Source organism: Staurois parvus, unplaced genomic scaffold (assembly GCF_062004578.1).
Source record: "Staurois parvus isolate SC_StPar_1 unplaced genomic scaffold, SC_StPar_1.0 ptg000057l, whole genome shotgun sequence".
Classification (NCBI taxonomy): domain Eukaryota; kingdom Metazoa; phylum Chordata; class Amphibia; order Anura; family Ranidae; genus Staurois; species Staurois parvus.
In genome coordinates this window covers 901,993-925,105 of record NW_028317853.1, presented here as the reverse complement: position 1 = coordinate 925,105, position 23,113 = coordinate 901,993, and the positions used below count along the sequence as shown (strand labels likewise).

Below are 23,113 nucleotides of genomic sequence, written 5' to 3'. Positions count from 1 at the left end.
GCAATTATGAATTTAAGTATTATGGATATAGATTATTATTGAATTTTTAGTTATATACTATATTTATTTATTTATTTAGAGCACTTAGATTTATTAATTTTGGAGCGCGGTACAACATAGATATACAAAATTACCAGATAGCTGAAGGTACAAGCAGCCAGGCACACAATAACTAGGACAGTCTTACAATTCAATGACAAATCAAGGAATTTCTTAAAACTTTAATGCTCGTTGTACTTGGTTGGAATGCAGGGTGGGCTTTGGGATACTCTGATTATAGTGCACAAAGAAACCAGAGGGCACTCTCTGCTTTGTCTACACTCTTCAGGATAATAGCTCTCTTGACAGACAATATGAGAACAAGCATCCCTGGGACTCCAAGCAAAGGATAGGTCCCAATTCAGCAGCACTGGAGTAGATGCTGAAAGGGTTAAAGCAGCGAACAGTCACTAGGATCTTACACTAAGGCCTATACTCACATTGTCCCTTTATACTTGGATGCCTCCATCCAATATCGGCCAGACACTTCTGTGAATCTCCAGGCTAGATCCTCAGCGAATCCCCTTGATTCGGCTTCAGCTATTTCCAAAACATAGCCCCCCTCCCAGCTCTCACTGAGCTGAGACCTCTCCTGCAGACTTCAGCTACACTGCCCAGAAGGGCTCCTCTACAAGAACCCTGATGCTCCAGACCCCAGACTATTTATGCACTCCTCAGCCACCTACTGGACACAAATATTCAGGTCAAGGGTCTTCCTCTTCTTAACCCACTACATTCCAGAATCCACTAGAAGGCTAAGGGAAGTAGTAAAGCCTGCAGCCAGTGAGAACAAGAACAGCAGCCAAAAATAATCACACACCACTCCAATGATTACACAGCAGCCAAAGAACTAGATTTCCCTGAACCTCTCTAGCAACCTATTCTAGGAAGGTGCTACACACACATATGTCATGCTTGCCTAGGTGAGAGGATTCTGGAAATGATAACTAGAAAATGTAAAAAATGACATTTGAGCTGAACAAAAAACATTTATTCATCAATTATGTTAAACTGAGGGTGGAGGTGGCAGAGGATTTTTTTTTTTTTTTTACCATAAATGTGGCAGAGGATTTTTACACGAGTGAAATTCTGCTATACTATCCAGTGCACAGATGTGCTGTGAATCTCTGCCAGGTTCCATAGACTAACAGAAAATTACAGAGGTCTATGCAGGCACAAGTATATCATCTATGCCTAGAGAAGAGCATTCTAGAAACAACAATAACAAAAATTAAAAAAAAAAAGTATTTAAGCTTAACAAAAATGTTTTTCAGCAATTTTGTCAAATGGAGGGGGGTGAAGGTCTGCTTTAACTATCCCCTACACTATCCAAAACTGGTTTTGTATTTTACAGGGGATATTTATATTTATAAAGCAGAGAATGTGACATTTACAATATATGTAGTGTAGGTTATTCTTGGTGCAGGTTTTAAATGACAGTAATTGATTCACTGCCATAGAATGGCATAATTCACATAGATTGTTTTATAAATATTAATTGTTAGTTTTAGTGCTTTAGGAAAGACAATAGATTTAGCTTTGTCGCTTTGGAGTTGAATTCTGCTGTTCATCTCTTTTCAGTTCTGAAACCTCAATACCAAAACCTATACTTTATGTTCATAGTTGCTGGAAAGAATTGTGCTGACCCTGTATATGTGTATACAGTCCATCATGTATAATTAATTCTGATTGCAGATGTATAGATTGCCCATTTAAGAACTACTGTTCAATGCAAAAAGCAAAGAGCGAATAAAGTGTTTCTTTGTATCCATTAAAAGGTCAGCATACAGTATTTTCCAATGGATAACTATAAAAACATCAGAAAATACTAGAGAACATCTATTGTTCATTGCAAATGTAATATATGTCTTTGTACCAAACACAATCATTGGCTGATTAACCTTCTCTTTTTTTATTTACCTGATTAAATATAATTAAACATATTTCTTAATTATAATAATTCAGGTATATGCATAGGGGATGCCAAATGACCTGACCAGGTCCCTTGGGATCTATGTTTCCTGGTGTGGTGGAGACTTCCAATCCCCTCCGCTAACATTATTATTCTTCAGGATCATGAGAGAACAACCACCACTGGGCATCCAATAGGAGGTGTCTGACGTAGAAACCCAAACAATACCCATGATGGAAATAAATAGAAGAGGAGAAGACTGAGTCCAGCCATGTGACGCTAGCTTTGTGTAAGCAAAAAGGACATTTAGCCAGTTTTATTTCTACTAAGTAAGCAGTTAAAGGGGGTGGACTGGAGATGTAGGAGAGGGGAAACTTTATCCTAGAGAGGGGCTTTATTAGGCTGCAGCACACTAGTACACAGAAATAATTATAAAAGACTCTCACATCCTTTACTGTACATGCATTTGGACTGCACTGGAGTAATAAAAAAGAAAGCTCCAACTGGGCTTCAAGTCAAGAACATAATGAAGAAAATAATATATATGTAGCACTCTCCTAGGCAGGCTGTTAGGTAAATTTAGTGTTAGTTTAGTTAGAGAAACTGGAGTTGATTGCTTGGGTTTGTTTGAGGTTTCCCAGGTAGTAAGATTGATTTTTTTCCCCTGTCTCTGTTGAGAAACTTCCAGAGCCTAGGGAGGGAAATGCAAATCTCCTGAATATTTGCAAATTTCTGGGGCGGTGGTCCCATTACGTGTTCCCTCCCCGGATTGAACCCATGGCCTTGCTTCTACTATGAGCTGCGGTTTATCTATGGTCCTCAGGGGCAAGTTGTGGGAGCAAAGTTTACTAATTCAGGCACTACATCCTACTTCAGAGGATAGAACAAAAGGAACAAATTTACAGACCGTAAAGTCTGTAAATTTTGCTCCTTTTGTTCTATTATCTATGGTCCTCAGCTGTGGATGTTCCAAACTGCTCCAGTGTGCCTAGTGTGCTAGTCTATCTTGTGGTCTTCAACTGCAAGAACCCAAACTGCTCCAAATAACTGTCTGAAGCTATCCTGTGGTCAACTGCTGCGGGAAACGTAGACTGTTCCAGTCTACTTACATGTCCTATATATACTCTAATATTCTTCTGGTCTACAGCTGGGAGTGAACGAATATGTTGCTATTATCTAGAAAAAGTGTCCTCTACAAAATCTGTGCTTTGACATTTTGGAGTATCCCATACCCCATTGTCTTCCCCAGTTACAAATTTTTAGCAATTAAAAAAACAAAACAAAAACAAAAAAAATACATCCCCTAGACTGATTATTGAGCCGGAGTGACTGTACTGTTGTGGGCCTTGCTGCCTCTGCACTATGTGTGCTGTGTGAATCTGGTACCTACAGTGGCTCCTTCTGGAGTAGGTCTACATATATGAAAAAAATAACATACTATTGCTTTAACAAGGGTCTTAAGGGGCACTTCATGAATCTCGAAGATTGTAGACACCCCCTTTAGGCTAGGGGCCAATTGGAAGAACATTGAATGGAGCAATCAAAAATTTCATCTAATAGAATAAACTAAATTAGGCATGCCTCATGTATTCACTTACATGTCCTATAATTTATGTAGTCTTCCTGCAGATAGACATGTGACTTTAATTAAAGTTGAGTCCATATAAAAGATTTTATTGACGTCACATTATTACTCTCATCTGCTGAGCTATAGACTTGCTTTTGCTGTAAAGTTTAATTTAACTTGAAGAATTTAGACCAGTCGCGTTCCATCGACCATAGTCACCATTCATAGCCGTCAGCCAGCAGCCCCTAATGATTCCTTTTTATGTGACGCCGTAAGTGCTTTTCCTCTTTATGTTGAAATGTCAGTTATTGTACGGGTGACATTTTGTGGCCACCTTTTAAGTTTAGATATGGCATTTAACTCAATTATTCTAAAAGGCATGTATTTAAAGCATGAAGCCATCTCTCTTGCTGACACTGCTTGTGTGCCGTTGTTCAAATATCACAATGACGGGTGATCAAAGTGGATTGGGGAATGTTTATTAAGTCATTATTATCACTGGAACCTTGTGATACAATTTACTTGTGTAGGTCAGATGAATATTTGAAGATGCTTTTTTTTTTTTAGTCAAAAAGTGGAAGCGTAGATACTCATGTAAGTGGGTTTACCATTTGTGTCCAGAGTTCTACAATACAATTAGGTTTTACATATGTAATGTCCAACATTTACTAAGAAACCTTTCATAGTCCTTCACCTGTGAACAGATATGAACGCCACCATGATCGAGTGCCTGTAGGTGGGACTGTAGCCTTTTTCCAGTCATTTTAATACTGTCCGGCCAATTTTTTGTTTTGGATAGAGTGGGGGAGGATTAAAACCCCTGTTGGGTTTCACTGTTATCTGGGGCTCCATCAGAGAGATTTTCCCTTGCTTAAGCTGGCCGTATATGAATCAAAGTTTGCCCAATTTAGCAGGGACTAGCCGAGTTTCAAGCTATGTTTGGGCAAGCTGATTGTACCTAAGTTGATCCAACAACCAACTTGTGTACAACCAGCCTGTTGGATTTTTCTACATGCAATTACTGCCAGTAGCTATAGTCACTAAGAGTAATAATTTTGTTCTCCCAGTTGCAAAGGCTTCCCGTTCCTCCCCACCCTCCCCCTCACTGGCAGAACACAATAGCCCTGTGGGAGGCATGCACCCATCAGCATTACTTATGGGTAATCAAGTGATTTTCTTTCCTTCCACCCATGGTGGAAGAAAAGAAAATTGAATCATATATGGGCTGCCTTAATGTCACAGTGACAGAGGTTTCACCAGAAACAAATTGAGGGAAACCCTGCAGTTGGAACTGAGACAGTAATGAAAAGCTAGTGTAAGGTACATTTATTTTTGGCTTATGGTAGTGAGTGAGCCTGAATTTCTGTGGATTCAGTGTGAGGTCAGGCTAGATGACTCAGCAGGTTGGAACTCTATCACCTCTACCTGGTTCTGGAGGTCCATGGAAGCTTCCAGAAGCCAATAGGTGGAAGGGTGGAGACCTCAATCTGCATATTCATAGGTGCCTGACCAATCCCAGGCTCAAAGGCCCTGGAAATATGGTAGACTAGCCCATAAATATAAGAGAGCCATGCTAGCAGGGGAGTCAGGTAGAAGATGGATTACAGAGAGATGTTGCTGTGTGGTCTGGGGGGAGCCCCAGAGGAGAAGGGTTCTGCTTCCAGGCTGGAAGCTGAGGAGAAGCTGAAAGAGGGAGCTCCAATGCCCTGCTGTCCATTGGGGAAGGACACCCTGCAAAGCTTGGAGAGGAGCCAGCCCAGCTAGAAAGCCTGAAAGCAGTTCTACCAACAGCTGCAGGACAAGGAAAGTGTGAGTACCTCTACAACCTTAGGACCTAGAAGGTAGAGGTCTGCTGGGTGCAAGTTTGGACATGCCTTCAGGGGACAGTTCATAACTTACCCAATCCCTTGTCCTGGGATCAGATACCATAGCCAGGTGGACTGGTATTCTGGGCACCAAGGGGACCAAGAGCTCCTACACAATGGCAGAAATCCACTCAGGGGACACCAAGCTCCTAGAAGGGGATTACTTTACTAAGGACTGTAATAGTTCCTGCTGGGATGCAGTCAAGTGTCTGTCATTTTTTTTTTTTTTACTAAGTGTGCCAGAGCAGAAAATGTCCTCATTCTGCTATTTCTTCAATCAAATTGGCCATCCCATAACCCCATCACCCTATCCAAGTTTAATTCCTTAATAACTCCCTCGAAGTCTATAGACTGTTTACTGACTTTGGATGTGCAAGTGTGGAAAATGCGTGTTGCAGAGTTTAGGGGGACCCAATCAAATCCAGTGGCCCTCATGAGGGTTGTGCTACACTAGAATGTATATATCTCCCGTTGCTGATGTCCTGGGATTGTGGAAAACCAGTTTAGTGTATAAAACCCATTAACTATGGTGAGGCTGCTCTAACAAAACAGTGTACCTTCAACTGGGGGCAGCAAGAGTAAAAGTCCAAAGATGAAAGATCCAATAGGAGAACCATAGGGATGGTCAAAGATGTCAGAAAAGTTTTAATTAGTTCATATTAAGGGAAAGGTGAACAGCCAATGTGTTTTGGGAGCACTGACACTCTTCATTAGGGCTTGGATACTGCCTGAACTTGAACTGAAAAGACTCAGGAGATTAGTGGAAGATATAGTCTAACTAATCTGTAGTTACTTGCACAGGATAAGAGTATTGATAGGTCCACGATCCAGGCCCACCTGCTGGCTTTACTGAGTGCATGCGTGTCAAGGTCGGGTTCATTGCTGTCCATGGTATATTAGACAGGAAAGAAGTAGTGAAGGAAGGCTGTATCTAATGCTAGGGCCCAGGAGGTGCTGTGGGAGTATTAGATACGTCATGGATATCTGAGCACCAATGGAGGAAGGAAAGTCAATTCCAACTTTTCCATCTGCAGAGATCCAGGTTTCTGTAGCATGTGTGTGCACTGACATACAATATTGCACTGAAAACAAAGATCATGGTGTAAGACAAATCTGAATTAGAGGGCAGAAGACCTGTTGCTTTACTCTGTATAAACAGGCACAAGTTTGCTATATTTAAAAAAATACAAAAATTATTGACCTAACAGAACGAGAACAAAACAAAAATTCATTACTATTTTAACTGAACACTCAAGAGAAAAATAGAGGCTGTTGTACAGACCTCTTTCTGAAAATGCTACTTGCCTGGTTGTTCTGATCCACTAGCATCAATAATTAATTTAATTCACAGTCCCAGAAGAAGTACACAGACTAGGAAAGTCAGTGTTAAAGTGGAACTTTACCCATAACAACTTAGAAATAATGTTCTTTAGCAAAGAACATACATTCCACATTAAGGTGTTACTAAACCCATGACCCTGCATTCACTATGTCTGGTCTCCCACAGTACACAGAACATGGAAGTGCAATTATTTTAGTAAATATAAACTGCTAAATACCCTTTCTTATCAGCAGTTAGAGCAGTCTTGTAACTTCTATCAATTTCCAGCAGAGCACTGGTAAAGCTTGTAGGAGTTTTCATTCTCCTCTGACTGTCCTATGAGGCTGCAGGACCCCTGACTCTGTCTGGACAGTACCGATTGGCCCTGTACTGATCAAATGCACTCTCCCAAGGAAACAAACCCCTCTCTAGCAATATACATTAAACTGAGCATGTGCAGCTTGCCCTCAAGGCCCTGCTCTAACAGCAGATGGATTGTTGACAGTAGAAGAAGGGGAGGATCAGAGAAGACAGGATCAGACATCCTTTTTAAACAATGCAGAGGATTAACCTCTTAGGTTCCACAGTGAGTATAATAAACATGCTTTACTGCATATACAGACTGATTATACTGTTGTGGGTTTAGTAACACTTTAATAATCATGCTACCAAAATTAGTTTGTGCTGTAAATTGCCTCCAGCATTGCTCCTATTTTTTCTTTCTGGAGACTGCCATTTTGCTGAAGCCCAGAGCTCCTCAGCAGCTGTAAATCTTTAGGCTGTCAGCACAGTGCCAAAAAAAGAGGGAGCAACTGAGCATGTGCAGAGCAGGGTAGCACAGGGGGATTTAGTAACACCAGGGCTCTCAGAATCTGGTGCAGCAACTTCTTTAATTAAGCTTTGACAATAACAGCGGATCCTGATTTAGCAGGATTTCATTTTCTGAGTAAAGTTCCACTCTAACCCTAGGTTCACACCTAAGCGTTTTTTGTAGCATTTTGCAGAAATGTACTACCATTTAACATGATTTCCTATGGGACACATTCACATCTCTTGCGTTTTCACCTGGTGAGTTTATTGGAAATTACTTTTCTGAACGCAAAAAGTTGCCATCTATAGGCTTCAATGGAAATGCCTCAGAAAAGCATGTAGTGCATTTTTGCATTTTAAATCTGCCTAGCAACAAGAACCCCCCCCCCCCCATGCAAAACGCATCAAACGCAGATGCAAAATGCAAAGCAAAACGCAATGCAGAAATGAGTCAAATGCAAGCTGCATAGGTGTGAACCTATCCTAGGTCAGAATTCCTCATTCCTATTTGTTCTTGTGACTCTATTGAAGTCAGGGGGTTGGTGTGGCAGCCAGGCAGTCAGCATTTTCAAGCTGAAAAGTCAGCAATGGTAGCCTCTATTCTTCTACCATGGAATGTTTATTTTATTACTTTCTCTTCCAAACAATACCCTTTTTATTTTTCTAAAACAGCGAATCTGGGAAAATGGAGACACAGTGACATCTGGTGCCAAGTAAGTGTAGTGCTGGAAAAAATGCTTAAAGCAAATACCTCAAAATTGTATGTTAGTGCAAATAAAAAAAGTATCACGTCAGTACTCAATTGTTTCAGTCGCAAGCAGGGGCGGACTGACAACTCATGGGGCCCCTGGGCAATAGGGGATCATGGGGCCCCTGTGTCCTTGCCCAAACTCAAAAAAGCCTATGAAAAAGGTACCAGGGGCATCTCATGGGGCCCCCTACTGACCCCGGGCACTGCCCAAGTTTCCAAATGGTCAGTCCGCCCCTGGTTGCAAGTGCACTAATATGGCTACAATCACTTATAGTAAATATAAAACACTTACAAAAGAATGTAATGTATTGTTGCTACCAGTCCATAGATGTGGCTGCTGCATTGGTTTTCTTTTTTTCTGGCTTTTTTCTTTTATTCTTTCCTGGTGATTGTGCAAGTAGTCCTTCCTACCCTGGGGTGACAATGTTCAATCATTGTACTGTATTTATGGAGGAGCAGTGTTGTCACCATAGGATAAGCATGTTAGGGCTGCAGAACACCTCTCCTCCTTCTCTACTCCATAACACAGGGGGATCTGTTTAGTAGTCCTAACACTTCCTGGTTACATTATTTAGACAAGACTGCAGACTTCGCAGGACATGGAACAACATATTTTGAGTCAGAATATGTACTGAATGTCCAACCAGCCCAAATGAAATGCTTTTGTAGACCTATAGATGACATCCTATTGATATGGGAGGAAGACAGAAGAAGTGTGGAATCTTTGAAGCAAAAATAGATCATGGGAAAAAAATGTCAATCTGTTCTGGAATCAACATGCTAAGACCGTTTCATTTTTATATCTAGTTAAAGAATGTTAAAAATGGTCTTTTTTGTTACTAAAACCTACTTTAAGTCCAGGTTCACATATATGTGGTGCGGTATATCGCTTGTGATTCGTACAGGAACCACACCGCATTCCTGTGCAAATCACATGCGATTTGTGTGTGGTGCGATTGGAGCCATACATTTTGTATGGCTCTAATTGCACTGCACCAAAAACACGCAGGACCCTTTTTTTGGTCCGCACTAGAATCGGATCGCATGGGTATTTACACCTATGCGATCTGATTCTGTACATCGCACCGTGTTTTGCGGACTGATTACGGGGTGTTTTTAACTTAACTTACACACCTGCAGCGGTTCGCATGAATGGGGTGCGATTCTGATGCAGTGTGGAATTTGCATAGAAAACACTGCGAAATCCGCACCGCATCAGTGTAAACCAGGGCTAAGCCATCGGATAGGAATGGCTACATTCCCCCAAATAGTTGTCATCATAACTTATGGTTACTAAATATACCAAGAGGAAGACTTAGGCTAAGAGGGAATGGTGGGAAAGAAGGAATACTGAACAAGCCGACCTTACAGGGGACAGATTTGTCAAAAAAGGTTATGAAAATAAATTTATCCATGAAGAAATAAAGTGGGAAATCTAGAAAGGGAAACATTCATTAAAGAGAAGGCGAAAACAGAAAAGGAGAACCTCTCTTTTGGAACAGATATTAAAGCGGAGCTCCACCCAGAAGGGGAAGTTCTGCTTTAAGGATTGGTCCCCCGCTCCTCAGTAAGGATTGACACCTTGGGGAAGTGGGTACCCGAAATTGACAGGTATCTGCTCCCACTTCCGCTGCAATCGCCTAGGTGATGGGAAGCAGAAGTTGTCCTCCCCCCCTCCCTCCCCATAGTCTTCTGAGACACGTGACAGGTCCCAGAAGACTATGGGACCATTTACAAAGTGCAGCACTACGCACGCATGGGCCTTGAGCACCCGGCTGTGAATCCACAAGCTGTCACAGCTAAGTGCCCACACTGAAGATACCGGTGCCCCGGGAACACAGGGCAGCCGGTGAAATTGGCTGTGGAGGAGGGGGGTGGGGGGACACCGTGGGATCGAGGGACAGGCACTGCAGGCCATACATGGTTCTAATTCCAAACGTTTTTTTGTCTGAAAATCAAAAACGTTGTTAGCTTGGTAATCCGATGGTGCCATCAATGATTTTGAAAATCACTCAACCAAGTAATAAAGTTCACGCCATATAACAGGTGAAGCTTCTGTTCCTTCCAGGTCATGGTTCATGCGCATATTCTTTTCGGAAAAACAATCGTAGGATTTTACCATCATTGAGTCGAAAATCATTCGTTTTTCACAAAATTTTCAACATACCCGATCACCGAAAAAGGGGAGGAACCACGAAAATCGTCCAGTGCCATTGACCCACCAACAGAGCAAAAATCGGCTGATTTCGACCCATGTATGGCTGGCCTAAGTGTCTGTTTTTTAAAAGTCAGCAGCTACAGTTTTTCTAACTCCTGATATTTATTTTATTTAGTATTTCACTGAAACGCCATTTTAATTTGGATTTTAATATCCAATATAAGAAGATTGAGGCAGTTATTAAAAAACACTGGAAGTGTAGTGATTGGACAGGATACACCACAACTGTGACCCCTCCATCCTCAAATTTACAGGAATTGATATTATCAAACCACATTGGAGGGGCAGCAATAAAACTAGAGCGGTCTCTCAGGCTGAAACTAAGTGGGTATTTGAACTCAGCACATTACACCCACTAGGTTTTAACATAGAATTGGATATAAATTGTTTTCTTGCCAACAGCTGAATTTTCCATTATCCATATTGCTATATTATTTTACGATTTATTTATTTGTATTTTTATATTTGTTTTTGTTGCTTTTATTATCATATATTTTTTGTATTATTATCAGCATGTATTTAATAGTCCTTTATTCGTGCTTTTATTTAATTACATATTTGATGTATTTATTTGTACCATGCCTTTTATATATTTATGTCCGTTTTATACTACATTTGAGATTATACATGTTTTATCATTGCTGTGGATGTGAAAATTAGTTTTATCACCACTCAACATGCTTTTTGTTTATATTATAATCTGGTTTGGGGATTTGTACTCATTTTGTACCCTATGTTGAGGTAATTTCTCTGTACACCGATTATGTACTGTAGGTGCAGAGTGGACCCTTAACCTTTGCTGACAGCAAAATACAGCTATTCTAAATACATTCAAGGCCAGACCTAAGGTAAAATGGCCGCTCCATAATCGCGCATGCGCACTGCGTACATACTTCATTAATATGGCGCTGTTTGTAGCCCGATTATTCCCCTGCATATAGATGACTGATTAGTCCTTGTATTCCTGGTTCTCCACCCACAGCAATGTACTACAAGGTCTAGCCTATGGCAAAATGGTCGACCGGGAGTCGCGCATGTGCACTGCATCGGACTCCGACAAAATGGCGGCGGCGTAGTGCGTACGTGCCAATTTTTCTATATAAGTCTAATAGACCAGTCATGCTGTCGGTTCCACTGCACGAAAGGCCTCATGAGGAACCTGACGAAAGGCCTCATGAGGAACACTTCTTCATGAGGCCTCGAAAGGCCTCATGAAGAAGTGCCATTGCACGAAAGGCCTCATGAGGAACCTGACAGAACAGCACACTACTGCCGCCTGGAGCTGGAAAGAAGCCGGGGCGGCCATTTTAATATAGGTATAGTGCTTTTTTCTTGCAAGAATGCAAGAATGCAAGCTAGCCAAACACTAAAGTTCTAATTAGAACAAATACAGTATATCTTACCTTAGGCCTGTTCTCTGCACAGCCACTAGAGGTTGCTGTAAGTGTGAATAGAAATGTTTATAGCCCTTGACATGTGGAGTGAAGAACCTTTATTTAGAGATGAGCAAATAAATGCAAACTTAGGGCTCGTGTACACGGGGCCTTTTGGAAAACTCTTCTGAACGATGGAAATCGACTGCTGGAAAACATAGGTTAAAAAATGTCAGTTTAGCTACATTTGCATACTGCATTTATGCCTGTTTGCGTTTAGAAGCGTTTTTTAAAAGATAACCTCAGGAGACCTTCTCAAATGCCCAGAATGCACTGAAAAACAGTAACAAAATAACTATTTCCGACATTTCGAGAAGAATAGAGAGAGCAGAAGCAGAGAGAGCAGTATGTGTTGAGATGACCTGTCTTTTCTGGTTGTATTCACTATAGATCCCATCATGAGCAGAATGCGGCACGTTCTACCATTTTTACCTTCACGCAAAACCTGGAACTGACTGCGCTGGTGTACTAGGCCCATTTGAATACATGGAGAACGCTTTGCATTCATTTCTGATGATGAAAAAAGGCTCTGGAAAGCATCTGGATATGGAACAGTTAAAAGCCGCTTCTAAACGCAATCGCTTATAAATACTGTTAACCGCGTTTACAAGCATTTGGCATTTGAAACGCCGGTAAAATCTACTCCTGAATGCAAGTTTGGTGTGTCCAAAAAAAACGACTGTAAACTCATCTGCCTGTAAATTACATAGTGTACATGGACACATAGGAAAACATTAGGGAGAGTTCAGGGGCTGCTGAAAAAAATGAAGAAAAGCTCCTGAATGTCAGTTTATCAGCTGCAGTGTACATGGAGCCCTTAGATATGGTTCTAACTGTGGGGGCGGAGGGGAGGCTAAGGAGGACTCAACTACCCAGAAATAAAACCCTTTTGATCCAAGATCTCTATTTTTTTCTGTTTGAGATTAAACTAATAATAATAATAATAATAATAATTATTACTAATATAAATGGCACCCCCCATTTGCTCCCAAAATGGATATCAATCCTTTTCAGCACAGTGATTGATATCTTTATACAGCAGCTAGATGTCTGGCAAACATATTGGTCCTGTCTAGCCCTTGAGGGTCAACAGGTTCTAAAGCACACTGGAAGTGTGGAGAGGGCATGTCAGATCAAGATTTGCACTAGTTTTTGTCTGCCAGCCAGGGGCGGACTGACAACTCATGGGGCCCCCGGGCAATAGGGGATCATGAGGCCCCTGTGTCCTTGCCCAAACTCAAAAAAGCCTATGAAAAAGGTACCAGGGGCATCTCATGGGGCCCCCTACTGACCCCGGGCCCTCGTGCAGTGCCCGAGTTTCCAAATGGTCAGTCCGCCCCTGCTGCCAGCTTTGATGTGCACGTTTCCCATGTTTGCACCAAGGTTTCTAGGTCTGTTTATAAGAATACATTATACCGTTAACAAACAAAAAAATCCTGACCCCATGAAGCAATTAACTGCACAAAAAACACGAAAAACCCTCTGGCCCTTTCACACCTTTGGACACCTTTTATACAGGTAATCCAATCAGGTCCACCTGTCAGTTTTTCAGGCAGACCTGATCAGATAGTCCATGTATCCCTATGGATATTTTTTATTTGTAAAAACAAACAGAATACAAAGTAACAAAACTGTAACCATCAAAAATAAAACACATGAAAATAATAACAATGTAACAACTGCTTACATATTCTTCAGGTCAGAAACTCATCTGTTTAAATTAAATGAAAGTTATACATAGAATTTTGACGCTATAAATGAATTCCATCCCATAATTTTATATTCCATGTATCCCTATGGACAGGTGGGTGTGGATGGACTTGTGTCTGTGTACACCTGCCTACCTCCAATATGGTCTGGGCCACTAAGAAAAAAAAAAATGAAAGGGGATCCATCCCCCTCTGTCTAGGCAAATCAGTGGTCACTTGGGTGTAAACGGGCAACCTGTCCGTTTACTCCCAGCTGCCTATAAAGCAGTCTGTGTTCCTGTCTGCTCTGCATAAACTGAGAAGACACAGACCTGTCATCCACCCGCTCTGCTCTGATCAGCAGACAGACCCCTTGCTGTGCAAATTGGATTCCGCCTGTCTGAAAGGGGCCTTGCAGTGTGCTCTGGTATATGTTAACACACATTGCATCAAGGCAGCCCATTATTTTGAATTAGAGCACTGGAAACCAGATCTGACCCTTTGTAGTGTGTTATAGTGCATGCAAAACCACCATACTTTGGGGTACCTTGCAATGCGGTAACACGTGGGAAGCCAGCCTAACGCTGATAACGCTGATCACATGTTACATTGTGATTTACAACATACAATCTCCTTTAGATTTACCAATCCTTTGATTGTTTCGTTAAGCCCTCACACTATGGGGTTGATTTACTAAAGGCAAATAGACTTTGCATTTGCAGAGTGTAGTTGCTCCAGAGCTTAGTAAATGAGGTACATAAAAGGAGAGAGAGGGGCGCCAGACTAAGTGCAGTATTTGACAATCATTTATTGCACACAACGGTGTGTAACTCACAAGAGGTAAGTAGTTAGCAGGCATGGGTACATAGGGACGTCATCCAGATGAGGTTCCTCTTCTCTGCCTCTGGAACCTCATCTGGATGATGTCCTTATGTACCCATGCCTGCTAACTACTTACCTCTTGTGAGTTACATACCGTTGTGTGCAATAAATGATTGTCAAATACTGCACCTAGTCTGGCGCCTTTCTCTCCTTTTATCTTCCACAACAGAGTCCAGCTTACCTCTATAGAGTGCTGCCTCATGACTGTGCTATCCAAATAGCTGAATACCTCCCTACCAGGGGCGGACTGACCATTTGGAAACTCGGGCACTGCCCAAGGGCCCGGGTCAGTAGGGGGCCCCATGAGATACCCCTGGTACCTTTTTCATAGGCTTTTTTGAGTTTGGGCAAGGACAAAGGGGCCCCATGATCCCCTATTGCCTGGGGGCCCTATGAGTTGTCAGTCCGCCCCTACTACCTATGGGACTGTAATATTTAACCCCATCTCTCCAGCACCAGTATATTACCTTTACATGAGGTACAGCTTCACTTTGCAAAGAATACCCAATCACGTGCAGGGAAAATAAAAAAAACAGCATTTTTGCTTGCATGTGATTGGATGATGGAAGTCAGCAGAGCTCTTGCTCATTTACTAAGCTCTGGAGCAACAGCACTTTGCAAAGTGCACAGTCGATTTTCCTTTAGTAAATCAACCCCTATATTGGTGATTGAAAATCTACAACTGTATAGCCAGCTTTAGACTGACCAAGGAACATTTATACGAAAGGTTTCAAACAAAATTCTACTAGTGTATAGCCAGCTCAATGGTCCCCATATACATTAATCTGACCATACAATCTTGTGCAATCAACTTTAGATTTGCCAAAAATATGTACTATGAGGACCTATCTAACCTATCCATTCAATTTGCATCCAATCAGGCAGACCTTTGCACTTCATAATTGTTGGTAGATCTTAGGGTCACCATACACATTACAATCTGACCATACAATCTTTGTACAATTTCCTTTAGAGTTACCAAAACTATGTAGTATGAGGACCTACCCAAGCATTCAAATCAATTTGTATTCATTCACGCAGGCCCTTGCACTACATAGTTGTCGGTAGATCTAGGACCTTTTTTGAGTCAAAAACCTCTTTAAAAATCTGATGAAAACTCTGGACCCCTCCCCAGAAATTCACATAAACACAACTTTGTATGCAATTAACCACTTGCCCTCCAGAGAATTTACCCCCCTTCCTGACCAGGCCATTTTTTGCGTTACGGCACTGCATTACATTAACTGAAAATTGCACGGTCATGCAACGCTGCACCCAAATGAAATTTACATCCTTTTTTTCCCACAAATAGAGCTTTCTTTTGGTGGTATTTGATCACCTGTGCATTTTTTACTTTTTGCGTTATATATACAAAAAGACTGATAATTTTGAGGAAAAAAAAACAATATTTTTGATTTTTTGCTATTAAAAATGTCCAGTAAAAAAAAAATAAAATAAAAAAATCAAATGTCGTCATAAATTTAGGCCAAAATGTATTCTGCGACGTTTTTGCTGAAATAAAAAATCCCAATACGTGTAAATTAAATGGTTTACGTGAAAGTTATAGTGTTTACAAATGGCGGTATATACGCTGGGATTTAAATATTTTTTTTACTAGTAATGGTGGTGATCAGCAACTTATAGCGAGACTGTGGGACTTTGGCGGGCATTCTAACACTGAGGGGAACTGACTTGGTGTCACTGACATCCCCAGTGACACCAATACAGTGATCAGTGCTAACAAAAAGCGCTGACACTGTACTAATGGCACTGGGCAGGAAGGGGTTAACATGTGGGGCAATCAAAGGGTTAACTGTGTGTGTTTCACTATGGGGCTGTGTCTGTGCTTTCCACTGTAAGCACACTGCTTTGTATGGCTTTGCTATGCAGAGCCATACAAAGCAGTGTGCTGGAGCTGACAGGGGAGAGAACTGTATTGTTACATACAGTTCTCCCCCCCCTGGTATTACTTGGTGATCACCAGGACCCGGTGATTGACAACTGAGGCTGCAAATGGCGGCGCGGGTAGGGCGGTAGATGAAAATTAACTTATATATACATGATATTGTGCACCCCTGCCACCCTGTAGCAGTATTTCTGGTATAGGGAGGCGGTAAAGAGGTTAATATACAGTATGTACTTTATTGAAATTTGATGGCCTCATACACAAAGTTTGCATAAAGTAAACAATCTTAACAAAAACCTCACTCCTTTTCATGCAGAAAGTAACGGCCACTCATTACAAAAATGAAATGCAATCCTCTTGTGCAAATTAACTAAAACAATTTTAATTCTGCTAAAATCTACTACAACTATCGCTGCTACTACTTATAATACTACTAGAAAATGAGAATTAGCACTCACTATTATGGATTGGCACAAGATGACGGCTGAGCAGAGAACGATGATACAAATTTAAATGGTAAGCATGGGCCAAAAGCAAGTCAAGAGACACTTAGTGGTCAATGATATCAGCAGTAGCAGGGTGAATTTCCTTTACTTTCTTCTGAAGGGTACCGTTGATCGGGAAAGGGGGAGGGCTTTATAGTGAATGTAAATGTTATTTTTTTTATTTGACCTTCATGGACCCCTTGAATCTGATCCTTGGACCACTTAGGGGGTCCAGGGACCCCAGTTAAGAACCCCTGATCTAGGAGTTTGCACAATTAGAATGTAATATGTATGGTGAGCTTAAAGGTGATTGTAATATGATGTACAATATCAAATATGAATCAAGTAGTGTTAGTTCTTGAAATGTGATTTTAGCAGGGAAGGCTGGATCTTTCCTGTCTGATCTGGGGTTGCAAACACTTTAATATTTTCCTTAGTGGCTATGTGCACTATGGTGGTTGGGCGGGGCTTCAGTGCCTCATAGGGTCTAAATTGCTTATGACACTGGTCCTGGGGGTGGGGGTTAAGTGCAGTCCTCAACATCCCCAAAGGGTCGCACAGAAAAATTCAGAGATTATTCAGTGTCAGAGACAGCAAACATGCAAGAGAACACAACCACAACCACTTAAAAAAAAACAACAATATGCATCAAAAACTAAGCTTTTTTGGTGTGCTTTTGGAGTTACATGTCCAAGTTTCACAGGTGTATGCTGGTAGTCAGGAATCTAGAAAATGCACCAAAAACGCATCAAAGTGCATTTTTAAGCGCCCCAATGTGAAAGGGCCCTTAAATGCTAACCTAGCAAGGCTGAAGTCAGCCATGTCTATAATGTACAGCGCTGAGCAAACCTATTAGCACCATATAAATACTGTATAATAATAATAATGTCAGATCACAAGGGATGGTGGAAGCACGCTGGATTTCTGATAGATCAGAAGGTATTTTTCCTGTTTTTGCCACATTGGTAAGGCAGGGCAATGTGTATACATTTCGGAGATCTATTGTTTATGTTGTTTTTCATTTTTACTTCACCCAGACATTAGATTAAACAACCCTCATGTATTGGTTAACAACGGCAATCAGTGCAACAGATGGGGAGTCTGTAGAATCTGACTAATAATGTCCAGAGGGTCTATTATCTCTTCTGGAACAAGTGATGCGGTATATGGTCCAAGGTGTGGTACTATTATATACCATACAATTAAGTCGCTCTAATTACAGCTGGTGATTTAATTGCTATGTTTGCATTATATGACTAATTACTCCTCTTTTATATCCTTTACAATTGTAGGGGAAGCTCCTTTAAATATTATCAGCCTAATTTCGCTGTACATCCGTCATCTGTGTTGGAAAAAAGTTGACTTGGCACAGCTTAACCTCCTCGGCGGTATGATTCTTTCCAATTTTTTGTGCTGAAAGCGGTACCATTTTTTTGCATGGAAATATGTAGTTTTTTATTGTGGGCTGTAATTTTTAGGAATAACTCACTGAAATCTGTACGAACAAGTCTAGTAAACATTCCGGATATGATAAAACTTGAAACACGAAATCAGAAATTATAATTTAATAAATAATCATAAAAAATAATAACATAATAATAAATTTAATTCAATAATATAATCAAACCAAAAACACTGAAATTTGAAATACAGAGGCAAACTCGCACATCACTGAGCAAAGTCGCAAAATCGTTTTCAGTGTCTGATGACAAATTTCCCCACGAATCATTATCACTCAATTCTGCAAGTGGTTCTGATTTACTATCGCTGTTCTAAAACCTCTTTTGACGTAAAGGGACGCTTTTTGGACGCCATGGACTTTTCTAAGTTTCCAGGCAGACAGAACATTCAAAATGCAGGCAGGGCACAGGACAAAGCAGTAGGGACAAAATATATGTGAAATGCATTGAAACAGCAATGACAGCAAAAATGACATTTTTTAAAAATTTCAAATTTCCCGCCGGTTCCGGCGCCCGTACGTCCCAACGTCACAGGGACCGGAACACGGAAGCCGGATGCCGGCATTGGCCAGAGGAGATGGCCGGGGACGCTGCAGGGGACACATCGCGGGAGCGAAGGACAAGGTAAGTGCCACAGGGACCCCCTGAGCAGCACCGCATGGTAAGCACGAGTGTAGCTCGGGGTTACCGCTCTTGGTATTGAAATTGTACCCCGAGCTACACTCGGGAAAACCGCTAAGGAGGTTAAACATGATGTTTTCAGCTCTATTTGTGGGAAAAAAATTACATAAATTTAATTTATGTACAGCGTTGCATGACCGCCCAATTGTCAGATAAAGTAGCGCAGCACAAAAAATGGCCTGGTCAGGAAAGGGGCTCCAACTGCTGGAGGGCAAGTGGTTAATAGACTAATTATAAAGACATTCAGTACTGAATAGCTTTTAAAGAGTTTAATTCAGTGGTGGTCAATGTTCTTGATATTGGGGACCAGGGGCAGACTGACAACTCATGGGGCCCCCAGGCAATAGGGGATCATGGGGCACCTGTGTCCTTGCCCAAACTCAAAAAAGCCTATGAAAAAGGTACCAGGGGCATCTCATGGGGCCCCCTACTGACCCGGGGCCCTCGGGCAATGCCCGAGTTTCCAAATGGTCAGTCCGCCCCTGTTGGGGACTCAAGCAAAGCCCTCAGCATCACCAAAGGGCTGCACATAAAATTCAGTGATTATTCAGTGTCAGAGACAGTGAACATGCCAGAGGATATAGTCAAAATCTATAGGCATGATACAAGAGATGGTCAGAAACAGCAGACATGATACAAGAGATGGTCAGAAACAGCAGACATTGTACAGGAAATATTCAGAAACTGTAGGCATGTTAGAAAAGATGGTCAAAGACTGCAGACATAATACAAGAGATGGTAATACACTGTAGGCTTGATACATTAGATGATCTGACACTGAAGACATGATACAAGAGATGGTCGTGGACTATGGACATAGTACAAGAGATGGTCGTGGACTATGGACATAGTACAAGATATGTTCAGAGACTGCAGATGTGATACAAGAGATGGTCAAACACCGCAGATGTGATACAATAGATGGTCAGAGACTGCAGACATGATACAGGAGATGGCCAGAGACTGAAGACATGATACAGGAGATGGCCAGAGACTGAAGACATGATACAGGAGATGGCCAGAGACTGCAGACATGATACAGGAGATGGCCAGAGACTGAAGACATGATACAGGAGATGGCCAGAGACTGCAGACATGATACAGGAGATGGCCAGAGACTGCAGACAGGATACAGGAGATGGCCAGAGACTGCAGACATGATACAAAAGATGAACAGAGACTGCAGACATGATACAGGAGATGGCCAGAGGCCACAGACATGATTCAAGAGATGGTCAGAGACTATGGAAATAGTACAAGATATGGTCAGAGACTGCAGACGTGATACAAGAGATGGTCAGAGACTGCAGATATGATTCAACTGATGGTCAGAGACTGTAAACATGCTGCAGGAAACTGTGAACATGCTATTGGAGTTATTGGAGACTGGGGACATGCTTCAGGAGACAGTCATTGACTGGTAACATACACAGATTAGTGTCTGCAGAGACTCTGAGGACAAAAAGTGCCAAAGGGCTGCGTGTGGGCCCTGGACCACAGATTTGGTGCCATGGGTTTAATTGTTTATGTATGTGCCATTTGAACTGATGACAGGAATCAAGAGTGACTGACTGTGTTCAAAATGAAAAGTGCTCTCCATGAATGGAGGACGGGCAGACAAATTAAAAGTTCATCTCCAATAATCATGGAAAGCTTTTCATTGTGGTAACTGATAGTACCACTTCTGTGAATGAAAGAGGAGGGTGGAATGGGGAGGCATAGTCAGCACTTGATGAGTGCTTTTCACAGCTGCAGGCCCTGATATTAAAATCTGAAGTTCTCTAATCCGGATACCACAACAGTGATGATCTTCCATTGCTGTGGGGTATCTGGGGGCAGAAAGAACTTCAGATTTTAACTGAACACAGCAGCCCCCAGCACACTGGGCACTCTTCATTCATGGTAAGTAATGTCCCTGCTGCTGTTTTCTAAATAAAAAAATTCACTAAACTTCAGCTTCAAAGTGTAAGTTCAACTTTTTCAGAAAAAGTGAACACCCTCCCCACCCCCTGGTCACCTCTGTACTTACCTCAATGAGTGATTAGTTGTCTGTGCCAATGTAGTGGTCCAGAGATTTGAAATCCTTGTTCTTCATTTTTTTTCTGTAGGGCTTCCTGGATGAATAAGAGACATCGCAGCTGCCATGTTGCTTCTTTGTTGAAGTGTGAATGAACCACGTCAAAGAGACTGGACATCAATTAATAGTCATGAGATATCTCAAACATATGAAAGACATGAGTATGAAGCTATCTGTAGTTGGTGATTTGAACATCGTTGGATATGTGGACTCTGAATGGTCAGGTGACCTAAGCACTTGCAAAACCACAAGTGGTTACTCGTTTAAATTAGGAAACAGTTCTATATCTTGGTCCAGCAAGAAACAGATCTCAGTAGCTTTATCTTCTACAGAGGCAGAATACATTGTTGCAGCCTATGCCAGTCAAGAAGCTGAGTGGTTACGTCGATTGCTTGAAGATTTTGGAGAACCAATGGCGCAGTCTACAATCTTATATAAGGACAATCGAAGATGTATCAAATTTGCCACCAATGAGAAGATCAATGCAAGAACAAAGCATATTGATGTCAGACATTATATTCATGATCTGGTTGAGCAAAATGTAATTGTGAAACTAACAACATGATTTGACAAAACCACTTACAAGAAACAGATTACTAGAACTAAGACCCAGAATGGGACTAATATAAAGAGTCGTTGTTGAGTAGGGGTGTTGGAATACAGTGTTCATGTATTTTGTGCAACAACTACATTGGTTTTCAGTAGATATATATTCTTCAACCAGTAGATGGCAGTGTTTATAAGTCTGTAGCTGCATCTATGGCATACTCTGTGTCTTTTCTGTGGATAAAGTTTCCTGTTTCCATGTTGCAGTGAAGCACAAATGCACATGTGGACTGTGCACTGCCTGTTATGTAGGACTATATACAGTACAGAATCTCTAACACGCAACACATGTGGTCATTACCATTCAAATAAAGTCTGTCTAGGAATGTTCTCTCCTCCAGACTGACATTCAGCCATCAAGCCATATAGAAATTTGCATAACTCCCTACCAAAGTAGGAACCAGGAAAGACAAAATATGAGCAGATGAGCCTGTTGCTGCCCACTTAACACATATGTGCGGTGGAAAAAAAGGGCTGGCTTTAATGTCCACATGCTTAACATACAGTATGTATCACTGTGCGGCTGGAGTTTCTATGCTAAGAGTGCACTCCCTGCACACTCCCGACACAGAGACCGAGTTGTCAATAACGGTGGGTCCAGTTTCCAATCATGTGATCACTGTGACAGCCAATCACAGTATTCACATGATTGGCGATCCTTCCCATCCTCCCAAGTGTACGGACCCTATTAAAGGGACACCGTGGCTGGGTGGGAAGGGTTTAACCATTAGCCGCCCGGCCAATGGCCGTTTGGCGGCTTCAAAAGTGCTTCGGCATTCCGGGTGCACGCCATTTGGCGTGCTCCCGCACATGCGCAGTTTGCGCTAATGCAGAGCCGCGCAGCGGCGTGATCTGTCACCGGCCGTGTACCTCGGACACGGCCGATGACAGATCTGAGTACCGGCCCCCGTTGCTGGTACCATGTGACCTGCTGTGACCAATCACAGCAGGTCACATGACAGTTGTATACAATGGATGGCTTCATTCATGCCATCCATTGTATACTAGTGTCTAGCTGTGAATGGTCACAGCTAATCACATGCACATGTCATGTGATTAGCTGTGACCAAATCACAGCTAAGCACAAAAAAAAAAAAAAACCTGAATGAATCGATTTCATTCAGGTAAATGCTCGCTTATAGCAAAGTAATTCTTTGCTATAAGCAAATTGTGTAAAAAAAAAAAAAATACCAATCACTTCCCCAAAGTAGTACAATGTTACTATGGTAACATTGTACTACTTTGGTCATAGTAAAATATGAAAAAAAAATCTTAAAAAAAAAATTAAAAAAAATGTAATAAAAAATTAAAAAAAAAAAAAAAAAAAAAATTATATATATATACTGTATATATATATATATATATATATATTTTTTTTTTTTTTCATACTGTCACCAGTCAGTGTCCCTGTT

At 41.5% G+C, this 23,113-nt stretch overlaps 2 long non-coding RNA genes across 3 annotated transcripts in view; both read left to right on the top strand.

Moving 5' to 3' along the window:
- The window catches only part of LOC149469922 (uncharacterized), a 69,290-nt gene extending 46,455 nt beyond the window's left edge, over positions 1 to 22,835 (top strand). The window contains exons 4-5 of one of the 2 annotated variants that reach the window (XR_016311466.1): positions 18,170 to 18,265; positions 21,127 to 22,835. This is a non-coding gene — a long non-coding RNA (uncharacterized LOC149469922). The remainder of the gene's footprint in view (positions 1 to 18,169; positions 18,266 to 21,126) is intronic. The other variant, XR_016311467.1, reaches the window with a different exon arrangement.
- LOC149469923 (uncharacterized) lies at positions 11,545 to 12,814 on the top strand. Its single transcript, XR_016311473.1, has 2 exons — positions 11,545 to 11,799; positions 12,307 to 12,814. It is a non-coding gene; the product is annotated as an uncharacterized LOC149469923 (long non-coding RNA).
- Positions 22,836 to 23,113: the final 278 nt, after the last annotated feature.